The 11,213-nt window shown below is 43.9% G+C and overlaps 1 protein-coding gene across 2 annotated transcripts in view; it reads right to left on the bottom strand.

Moving 5' to 3' along the window:
* zhx2a (zinc fingers and homeoboxes 2a) overlaps positions 1-11,078 on the bottom strand; it is a 27,831-nt gene extending 16,753 nt beyond the window's left edge. The window contains exon 1 of one of the 2 annotated variants that reach the window (XM_020597212.1): positions 10,687-11,078. The gene's annotated coding sequence lies outside the window, so the exon portion shown is untranslated. The remainder of the gene's footprint in view (positions 1-10,686) is intronic. The other variant, XM_020597213.1, reaches the window with a different exon arrangement.
* Between the last annotated feature and the right edge of the window lie 135 nt (positions 11,079-11,213).

The raw sequence follows: 11,213 nt of genomic DNA, 5'->3' as shown, positions 1-11,213 counted from the left end.
ACACAGCCTGAACACTTTTTGGATGTGATGATGGGTGACAGTTACACAAAGCAAGAGAGAGAAAGCACCAAGCTGTAGCTGGACTTTTACCTCCTACTGGTTGTGTTGAACCCACACAAGCAGAGGAAGGGAGGATGAGCAATTCCATTTATGCAACATCCATATTAGTAAGCTGTAAACACAACTGCTATAGAACTTAAATCATGTCTGTTTTGCTCATAAAGCCGGCAACTGGCTCCTGAAAAATGAGCTTCAAGTCACTGGTTGACACCAGATATTAGTTTGCATGTTAACCTACTGAGCAGCTTATCAAAAAAGGTCTTCACTACAGATTTTGAGCAGAGATGAGACAGAAAAGGGGACATTATTCTGCACACAAACACAGCTTAGTCATTTGAACTGTAGCGGTCAGGTTAAAGTTATGTGCATTGACTGGCTCAAACAAAGAGTGAAGTCATTGTGCTGAACACTGAGGATACTCTGGCACCAGCAACTTCTTCCTCTCTCTACTCTCTCATTTTCAGTAGAGGAGGGAGGAGTCGCTCTCCTGCAGCCTTGGCTACTTGGGAGCACCGAATGCCATCATGGAAAAGATAACTGGTCTGGTACACTGTGATTAATACCCCTGGCAAAGCAGAGCACAGTCACTCAAACTTTATGAAAATAGTCTGTAGAATACTTGTACAATAGGCTTCGATGTCAGACAAAAGGTAATCATTTGGTGTCCTTGAGAAGATGTTTTTTTCCTCCGAGCTGTCTGGCTGTAAACATCATGCAGAAAGAAATGTGCTGAACATAATATTTTAGACTGCCGTCCCAGATTTCCACATAGGTTTACTCTGAATACCAAACTTGGCTGCTTTCATAACCCAGGTCAAGCAGTGAGTCTCCCACCTGTTCGTTAGTGCGTTGTCGTCAGCCTGTTAGCTTGTGTGTGTGTGTGCAGAGTGAGCTGTGTGCTGGAGCCACAAACTCCCTACTGTCTGGATGCTCATTAAACTTGTATGAATACTCAGCCTGGCAGCCCCTTGCCAGCCCGTCTGTCTGTACTTGCCTGTTGTCTGGCTGTCTGTCTGATTGGTGCATTATATTAGTACAGCCATCTTTCTAAAGGAGTTACATTTAATGCTGCCAGGCAGCAAATATATTAATCAGCCCTGTCAGTAATCAGTTTAGGCTACACAATAGCATACATGCTGGAGAGAACACAGGAGAAATCAATACAATCTTCAATAGCACTGAGCCTCTCTAATGTATGAAGACAGACATATGATCTAATACAGCAGAAACACAGTGGTGCTATAGAAGGGATCTATCCAAACAGCAGCGAGGAGAGAATGACACTGAGCAGATGAGTCACAGCAGCACACTCCACTCAGATCCTATTTCTGGGCATCATTAACATAATCAAAGTAGTAGGGGGGGAAATATGGCTCAGGCTCTGCTCACAAAAACTGGAATTTGGGGAAAGCAAATTCCACAGTGCTCTTCTGTGGCAGATATCTCTTGTTAAAAACATACATCTGAACTAACTTACCCACATGCCAACTTGTCAGTGCACATGTCCCCCAGCTACACTTGTAGTGACTGATGTTCATAATGATTTAATTATTGGTAAACTGTTGTATTATGGATCACTTGGTAACAAAACAAAGGTAAAAGGTTGCAGCTCTATTTTTAGTGAGATAACACCCAGTAAAGTAAATATGAATTATGAATATGGTGCAGCCAGACTAATCAGGTGTACTTGAATCTACTGCAAGGCTATGTTATTGCCTGAAATGTGAGACTAAGTTCAGAGCCACAGCTCTCTCCTGTACAGCCTGAACAAAGATCAAGCTGAACAAGCGCCAGACTGCAGCGGGGTTCATTGTTGTTGCTGGAGAAACACAGTGAACCAAATGCCTGAGTTTTCAGACATGCAGTCATCACAAATACAAATCTATATGAATGACAACCTCTGCAGCTCCTGCACTTGAAGCCTGTCGACCAGCAAGTTGCTCTAGGGCTCTAAGATAACATGCAAAACAAGACAAGAAATCAGCATAGAAACCACAAGCTGCAGAGACACTGGCTGTTACAGTGGTACGACTTTCCTGTCACATTAACAAAAACTTTGAAGCTCCATCACACATCTTATATCACAAAAACAAACTGCACAGAGAAAATGCACGCACAGCTTTGATGGTATGTATGACGTTGTGTTTCTCTGTCTGAGTGTGTTTTCCCTCCTGACTGCTTGTTCCACAAGTCAGCCACTGCAGCGAGGAGGACAATGTGTGTCTGAACTGTGTAGGTGAGGAGAGGCACCACCTCTATTAAAACACGTCCCAGCTGGGGTGGAAGAGGCAGAATTTCGGACCGCAGCAGAATTTATTTAAATCTCATCACACGGCTCCTCTACAGCAAAGCGCTGCACTGTGCTTGAGTGCTTCATATGTTCTGCATAGCAACAGAGCAGTGCTACTTTTGGTGGGCTGGGATGAGGACTAAATGTTGATAAATGAGCAATGGCTACTTTGTCAGTGTGGCCCAACCGATACAGGATTTTTAAGGCCAATGCCAAAACTGGAATCAAAAGAGAAAGTTGCATATTAGAATAAACAATTATTTGCTTGTTTGCAGAGAGTTGAATGAGATAAGATTGACAGGTGGTTAGTTTAACTTAGCAGAAAGACTGGGAACAATGGGAATCCACTGGCCTGGCTCTGTCCAGAGGTAACAAAATCTACCTGAAGCTCACTACATGTTATCCCTTATTTGTTTAATCCACAAAAATTGAAGTGCAAAACCCGTGCCAGACTACTTGGCCAGAACCAGTACCTTCCTCAAGTCTCTGCTGATGGGAGGAGTGGTTAGCAATGTCGCCTCACGGCAAGAAGCTTCTGGCCAGGCCTTTTCTGTGTGGAGCGCGCATGGTCTCCCCATGTCTGCGTGGGTTTTCTCCAGGTGCTTCAGCTTCCTCCCACAGTCTAAAAATGGGCATGTTAGGTTAATTGGCTATTTTAAATTGTGCTACAAGGCTGCATCGGGAAGGGCATCTAGTATAAAAACTGTGCCAAATTTCATGTGGGCTTGCAGACCTAATGCTCCACTGTGGTGACCCCCCACACAACGAGGAACAGTTGACAGAGGAACAACAGCAGAGATATTGATGGGAGGATTTTGTTAACTGTGGACAGATCATGGCTAGGTACAGTACCTCGCCGTTTCCTGTCTTTAGCCAAGATAACAGGCTGCTAGGTCTGACTACAAATTACAATACATTAATTACAATACATTACAGTAAAAGCATGGTATCAACCTTCTCTCCAAACTCTCAGCATAAAAGCCAAAAATGTTAAACTCAAACTACATGGTGACATGTTGCCAGAGTTTCATATGGACGTTCCAGAAAACTAACCTGATAATCACTGAGGTGATTATTCAGTCTATAAACTCTGTTAAGGGATACAATGGCCTATATCTACCATTATGAAGATACTGTCAAGCAGGCCATACCACATTCAATCAAGAATCCAGTGTTCAGTTTAATCTGGTTTGCATCACATTGAAAACACACAAACATAAAATCTGGTCTCGCGGTGCCAGACCTGTCTCCTCTCTGAACAAACGCACACACAGGCGCACCATCACGCACAAAGGGCAAGCTATAAAAATACCCAAGTGTCACCCACTCCACAGCTGATGGTTGTGTTACCATGGTAACACTGTAACCAACAGAAGGTGTGTGCTTGCTTGTATCCAGGAGCAGAAACATTGCAGAGGTCAGTTAGTGTCACGACAACAGTATTGTTCAAAATTCAACTCAACTTCACTTTTCTGCCTGACGGTAACGCCGACTCCATGCTCCTAATTCTGCACACATTAACACGTCCCAGCGGTAAGACGAAACCTTGTGTCTGACAAATGCTCATGTTTTTGTCTCACAGTATTACAAGGGGCATAGGTAAGAGTCCACTGTACCTTTGCCTTTTAAATACCTAACACTCAGGTTTGCTGCTGCAACCCCCCCCCCACACTCACTAAGTGACCCCATTGACACAGGCCAGTATGTCAGCATGCAATTACCTAATCTAGGGGTGTGGGGCAAAGTTTCATTACACCAAACGAAGTAATACAAAGGTAAACTATCCCTCCTGAACATTTCTGTGCAATTACCATGACAACAGCCTCCCTTAACTCGGTTTTGCTTTCACCCATGACCTTGTGCAGACAGGCTGCCACACTGATCACAGCGCATTACTCCCTAGCACCCCACAATGGCAGCTTTTAAGAACTTAAACCATTGCCAAAAATGCTCTTTGGGTTTTTGTTTGACTTTTTAGTGTTAGTAATTGCGCTGTAGGGTACAACTGGAGTGGGGTAACAGTCACCCAACCAGAAATCTGAACAACAATAACCAGGGACGGGTACTGTTAAATGTCAGTCAAATGGTTACTAATTTGTAAGCACCACAAATTATATTGCATTGCAACAATGTGATGTTTATAATGTTATGCCGTGTGTCCTTTACATGTGTGTGTGGATGCATGAGAGGGGGGCAGGGATCTAGGTCTCAACTGTCTTGCTAAGCCCAGACGAGGAAGCCTTGGGACTTTGGAGCTCTTTATTTTCGGTTTATAAGAGTCTCGGCAAGCACTCTGTGCTCCTGTGCCACCAAATTTCCCACCTGTCAATCTCTGCCTTCGCTGCAGTGGGTGTGGCTTGTGAATGGTCTCCAACCTCTCCTCATTGGTCTCATGCTGGCAGGAGGAGCATGTCGGTGCCTTTTTGTAAGCCTTCTCTCTCCATTTTCCCTCTATCCGTGCACCCACCTCGAAAAACTTGACATGTGGAGGACACAGAGGTATTGCAGTAGCAAAACGACTCAAAACGACTGACATTCTGCAACCGTGAATGACCTATATGACAGGGACTGATTGTGTGCATGGGTGTAAATCTAACTTTGTAGTGGTTGTTATGTTCAGAATTTCATTTGTCTACTGAAGATGTACTTTCAAGTTCTAAAGACTGCAGTGTTTACAAGAAGAGCCCTCCCACTGGTGCTGCATGCTTACAAATGCAGAAGCACACCACTGTACCAACTGCTATGCAACTTAATAATCAATGCAGTCTTTAATTGTGAATTGATTGACTGCAGATACTGACAGTGCTTTCTCCCGCACTTATCTTGCAGTTTCTCACTGCTAGGCTATCTTGTTTCTCATTCACATTGCTTAGCCATTACGACTGTGGTGTCTTCTTTCTTTTCTTTGTCACACTCTGGCTCTCTCTGCAACACCTTCACTTGTGTTGGATTCCCGACACATTAAGTTTTACAGCCATACCTTAAATTCTTTATACTTAAAACCAAGGGTGCCAACCAGTGACACCACTCCAAGTACATCACTGAAGACGGGGACTACCTACCGGTGGACACATAAAACAATTATACGCACAAACACTGCAACGTTTTGTGTGCTTTACCTGGAAATGCTGATACTTTGGTTCCCTCCCTTCTGTGGTGGAAGACTTCCAAGAATCCTAATAGATCCTGAGCTAGCAAACTGCAGCCCTTTTACGCCAAAAATCGACATAACACCAACATCAAAAGGCTGCTTTTACAAGTTAAGGTGCAGGTGGGGCTTTAGTCTCCATCAGCTTCTCACTTACTCATGTCTGTCTTCCTCTCATGCAGCTTCACTCAACTGTCCCTTCCTCTGTATCACTATGTCTCAGACATCATACGCACTTTTTCATATAGTGTTGATTTCGTGCTCCCCCTCCATCTGTCCCTATGTAACTCCTCTGCGCTGCCTCTCTAATTGTCTCCTTCCCTCCATCACGCTCTGCCTCTCAGCCCCACCTACAGGTGATGAGCTCATCTCTGTGGTTGCCTTAGTCACCTAACAACATGTCTGAGAAGCCGGCAGAGACACAGAAGACGGCCTGAACCCGAAAACACTGGAACAAAGCACAGCATATATGTTGCTGATGTCATCACAGAGCCAAGCTGAGCATGACAGGCCGTGATGACAACAACCTCCGTCCTCCAACCCGTGATGACTCATCCCAGTGTTTCACCAAGAGAATGGGGAGCCATTATACAGCTCTGGGTTGGATGTGGAAGTGTGATGTGCAGTTAGGAAATGCTGGACGTTCCTGATGAATGTGAAAACCAAAAACATGTCGAAACCAAGTGAAGGTCAACTAGCACCGCTCTAAAAATAACAGCTATATATCATGGAATAAATAAGTGTGAGCTCAAAACAAATGCACAAAAATACAGGACCAACAAATGTAAGCTTTTGCTTCACATGCAGTGAAAGTTAAAAAAGGAGGAAATGGGTCAGTGGTATATTGTGATAATGCATTAAGAATATAAACCACCACATCACTACAACCTCACTGTGCCCAGCTGTCCCCACAAAAATCTGGGGCAGAATCAAAGCTGTTGGCCAAACTACAAAATGAGCTGTTGGCTGTTATGTGGTAAACCAGCACGTGCAGGCCTGTACTGTCTGCTGGCTGGTCAAGGAGCAGCAAGCAACTAAAACGCTAGTTGCTTGTGCACATCTGCTAGATATGTAGTTGTAGATTAGTGCTGGACTGCTAATGCTAGCAGATAGTAAACTAGAACTGGGACCGTTTAGATAAACATCATGCTACTTTAAGTCACATTAATGAGGCCATTCAGAGCTGAGCAGCAGCTTGTCCTGTCAGTCTGTCAAACTGTAAATGTTAGCAAATGGAAATTTAGCTGAGAAACTAAACAGGATACAGAGCCGTCAACAGGATCAGTTTGGTATGTGTCACATCTTCAACTTTAATGGTTAGATGTGACATTATTAACATATGTGGGAAAACTACATAAGCGTTCAGTTTAAATGCCACTTATGATTGATGAGCATCCCAGTAATGAGGTTATTATCAAATGTGAACAATAATAAACAGGCCTGACTTTCTAGAGAGATTTCTAAACAACATTTGAAGTTGATTTTGAAGTAAAATATTTGTCAGCAGCACAGTAACGCCCCAGTCACACATGTACTCTTATGTCTCATATAATTTCTCTGGGTGTACAACCTTCACAGTATTGTGTATTATCTCCCTTTGATAAAGCACTGAGGAAAGTACTATTTGGATTGAACCATCCTGGCTCAAACAGTTACACCCAGAACATTAACAGCACAAACACACACACACACACACACCATATGTACCAACTGCAACATGGCCACTTTGAATAACCAAAAACAAACAAATTCCTCAGTTTAAACATGTTACTGTCAATCTTCTGCTCCAGGTTAGTTCCAGTTCACAGTCACAAACTGAACTAGACAATTTCATTAGCTTTTGCAATGATTGGCACATGCAACATCTGCCAATGATCAGATCTCACTCACCATTATACAAATAATATTTGACTACACTGCACTTTCGTCTCTGACAGTCCATATAAGTAAAAGCTGGCTTTGATGTCACATGAAGGTTGATTTGATTGAAAAACATAATTCATTAAATTTGACCATCTAAACCACACCTTTGATTTGGGAACTGTGTACATGCTGTCTGAGCAAATCTAGCTAAACACAAACATCTTCATTTTTTTTATTTTTATTAAATTCTCAGGATATAATTTGACACAAATACTTGATGCTCTGTGGTTTTCTATTTAAATGAACGTGACAAATTGAGTCCTGTCGATTTTCCATCTGACTACAGTAAGCGAATAAACACCTCTATGAACGAACAGAGAGGATCACTTCACAGCTGGATGTTTTGGCTGTGACCTTCTAAGAGGCCACAGTGCTGGAGAACAACCGCACGGTTGGACAAGACTGGAAAAACAGGGGATTCAATGAGGCTAGATTTGTTCTTTATGCAACTTCTTCAAAGATTATAGCCGCTACCTTACTGTAAATAAACCAAATGATTTTAGGGTAAAATCCCTCCTTACTAACATGTGTTCTTCCCTAATGCCGCCACCGTGTAATAATGATGGGACAAGTGTTAATGTTATGGACAACAAGGTGACATGTGTGCATTTCTCTAATCCCCCGAGCAATACTGAGAATAATTATCTCTACCGCGCCCTCCAAAAAAACATATCTATACACAGATTTAATCTGTAAAAACAATTCAGTATTCAAAATAAGCGCTGTTTTATTTGAAGGATTAATAATAAAATAATTCCATATCTATTTTTAAAGCCAAAAACTGCTTGGCTGCACAACACGGCAAGCAGCTAAACGCATGTGATTTGAAACGTGACGGTTTACTTTTATCAGCAGAAACCCTTTGATTGTCGTGCCACCATTATAAAGCTGCTTGTCAATCCAAATTATATAACATTATCTGTGACTTGGCAGATCACAAGCAGAAACCATGTGAAGAACAAAAACATGAGCCAAATTTCTCTTCACATGGAAAGAGCAAGAGTGCATGGCTTTGCAAGCGAAGCCAGGTTTACACCCAGAGGGACTGCTGGTAATGGGAATGACAGGAGGGTTAACTGCTCTGTGATCAAAATCACTTACATCTTTCACAGAGGTTGGGATGGCTGATCAGAGCACGTTTAGAAATGCAACACATCAGGTCATCCTGGTGCTGAGAGAACAGCCGCTAATGAACAACAAACAGTATTTGATCACTCATACTGCAAGTAGGTGAAACCAGGCAGCGACTGGCTGACAGCTTTACTTAGAAAACAAATATCCATAACAGGCGCTAAATGTTTTTCAATTAACCGTCCCACCTGTACGGATTATGTAGACCTGTCACTAGTGAGCAGGTGCACGAAATACTGCATAGGGAACCTGAATCTGGAACCGTTTTATCACAACCAAACACTACATTATGTTAAGAGGTACACCTACAGAGTCTATATCTACATGTAACAGGCACTGGGAGCCAGCTGGTGTTACTGTCCCTGTATGTCTCCATTCTTGGAAATGTCTTAATCAGGTATGTGTGCGTATGCTGTTTAGCACTAATTGAACCATTATGTAGAACACAGTTAAAGGTCAATATATATTACATTTATGGATGTTTGCAGAATGCACCGACCCTCTGGTTATCTGACAACACTAAATACCAATCTGATACCAGCATGCTCATTTTCTCAAATTTAAAATGTGTAGACCTCACTGCATGGACCTCACTGCATGGACCTCACTGCAGTCCTTTTTATGCCAGTTAACAGCGTCAGGCCAGGAATACTACCATGCCTGCAGTAGCCTTCTGTGACTGAATAAATGTAATAGAGACAATTTTGAATTTGATAGTAACATGGAAACATTAGCTGTACTTAAAGTTTACTGGTCCAAGTCAATACCCCTCAGGTCAGTAATGGCACCAACACCACCCCAGGGTATTGCACAATTGTGTCTGGGTATTGCTGGTGAAGGCATACACTCTGCTCACATAATGTCAAATCCCCCAAAAAACAACACGACAAATTGTGCAAGGCTTACACAGCATATCTGCTGGTATAATGGGGACATGCGACACCCACCTTAGTGCAAAGTTAATGTGTTTACAGTAACTTTAGGTAAAACTTTAGTAAATGATTTAAATAATAATAATGAACATTTGAGAGACAGTGTGGTATATGTCATTTATAATGATAAGACATAAAGATGGAAGAGACTAGAAACCTGAATAGGAGATGATACTGAACTGCATCTTGAGAGCAAGGATGTCCTTGCTTGAACTGTTTACTGCGCTATGATGCTCATCCTGTGGGCTGTGCTTAGGAACACGTCTCTTCCCAGATACTTCACAAGTGTTATCTTAGAAAAGTACAACACAAATCATGCAACACAATTAAATACAACCACTATCCGTCCAAAGGATCTTGCTGGGGCCACTGAGGACATACTGTCCCTGGTTAAAGCTGAGTGTGCCGAGTCCAGAGGACCGCAGTCTGGGGCACTGGGCTCATAAACAAAGTTCATATTGTGAATAAAACGAACCGTGACTTTTCATACAGTTAGGGGCCTTCTGCAGTGAACATCAGTGAGCTCCGGCGCCACAGCACCGTCTGCCTGCAGTAAGAGCCGTGGTCTCTGCGGGGAGGAGGCATCACCAGGGATAACGTTACGCCTACATCACTGAGTCGCACAAATCAAAGTCTATAAACACGGTCGGACTCCAAAAGTTGCGCTCAAACGTCAGTACCGCTCAACGTGAGCGGCTACACTGGCGGCGGTGCGGAGCTCACCGGTGGTTTCCACCGGCCAACCGGAGACGTGACAGAGGGGCGCAGAAAAACACTCTCCCCAAATGTGCCCCTCTCGCCATCGACGTAACAACATGTCGGCAAAGGACGGCCATGTTTTGCTGGTTATGTCGACAGGGGGAGGAGAGAAAGTAAAGGCGATGTTTCTCCTCTCTGCTTTCTCACACCACTGTCACCGCGTATCGAAGTCAAACTTAAACACTGGGCTGAAAACGCCCAATTAACAACTTGGGGGACGCACCGTCTCCGTACGCAGGTGTAAAAGACAGGGCCAGGCAAAGTTCACGCAGCCAAACAAGTTAAAATATTTAGACGGAGGCGTGTAGGTGTTTGGGAGCGAAAGCAAGCGAGGAGAAGCGGCACAAACAAACACACTACATTCAGTGTTAAGTTGAAGGACTTGGGAGGGTAGCCGCAGCGAAGCGTTTCAAAAACACACCAAGAGTTTGTCCATTTCTTACCTGCCCACCGTTTTGGCGCGACGCTCAGGTAGTGCGGTGCCGATCCCCTGGACACTGCCAAGCCGACAAACAGGCCAGTTGTGCGTTAAACACTCTCACGGCGGTCCGATAACCGAGCAGACAACAGGCGACAGGAAAGAAAAAATTGGCGATCACAAGGAGGATCTACGCCAAAAGCCACATGACCACCGACGTCACAGTACGTATTTGCATGTCGTACCGGAGCGCCGGGGTCCGTCCATAGCGGGTCCATGGCGTTTTAGCCGTGAAAAGTTCAGAAGCAAGCTGGCAAGTGAAACAACTGTGTGTCCACGCACTGGGAGGAGTGGTGCTGGCTCCGTGAGGCATGCCAGCTGCTCTACATTTGAATGGACTGCGTGTTGCTGTCCCTGTGCTAGTGCCTGCCCGCTTCTCTGGTTGGAGCTCATTGAATATTAAAGAATCAAAAGGGGGCGTTTGCTACCCCGCCCACTTCTCCTCTCTCTCTCTCTCTCTCTCTCTCTTTTCTTTCCTCTCTCGCTCTCACT

Source organism: Monopterus albus, unplaced genomic scaffold (genome assembly GCF_001952655.1).
Source record: "Monopterus albus unplaced genomic scaffold, M_albus_1.0 scaffold33.1, whole genome shotgun sequence".
Classification (NCBI taxonomy): domain Eukaryota; kingdom Metazoa; phylum Chordata; class Actinopteri; order Synbranchiformes; family Synbranchidae; genus Monopterus; species Monopterus albus.
Note: the sequence above shows the minus strand (reverse complement) of the source record. Positions and strands in the feature narration are given on the sequence as shown.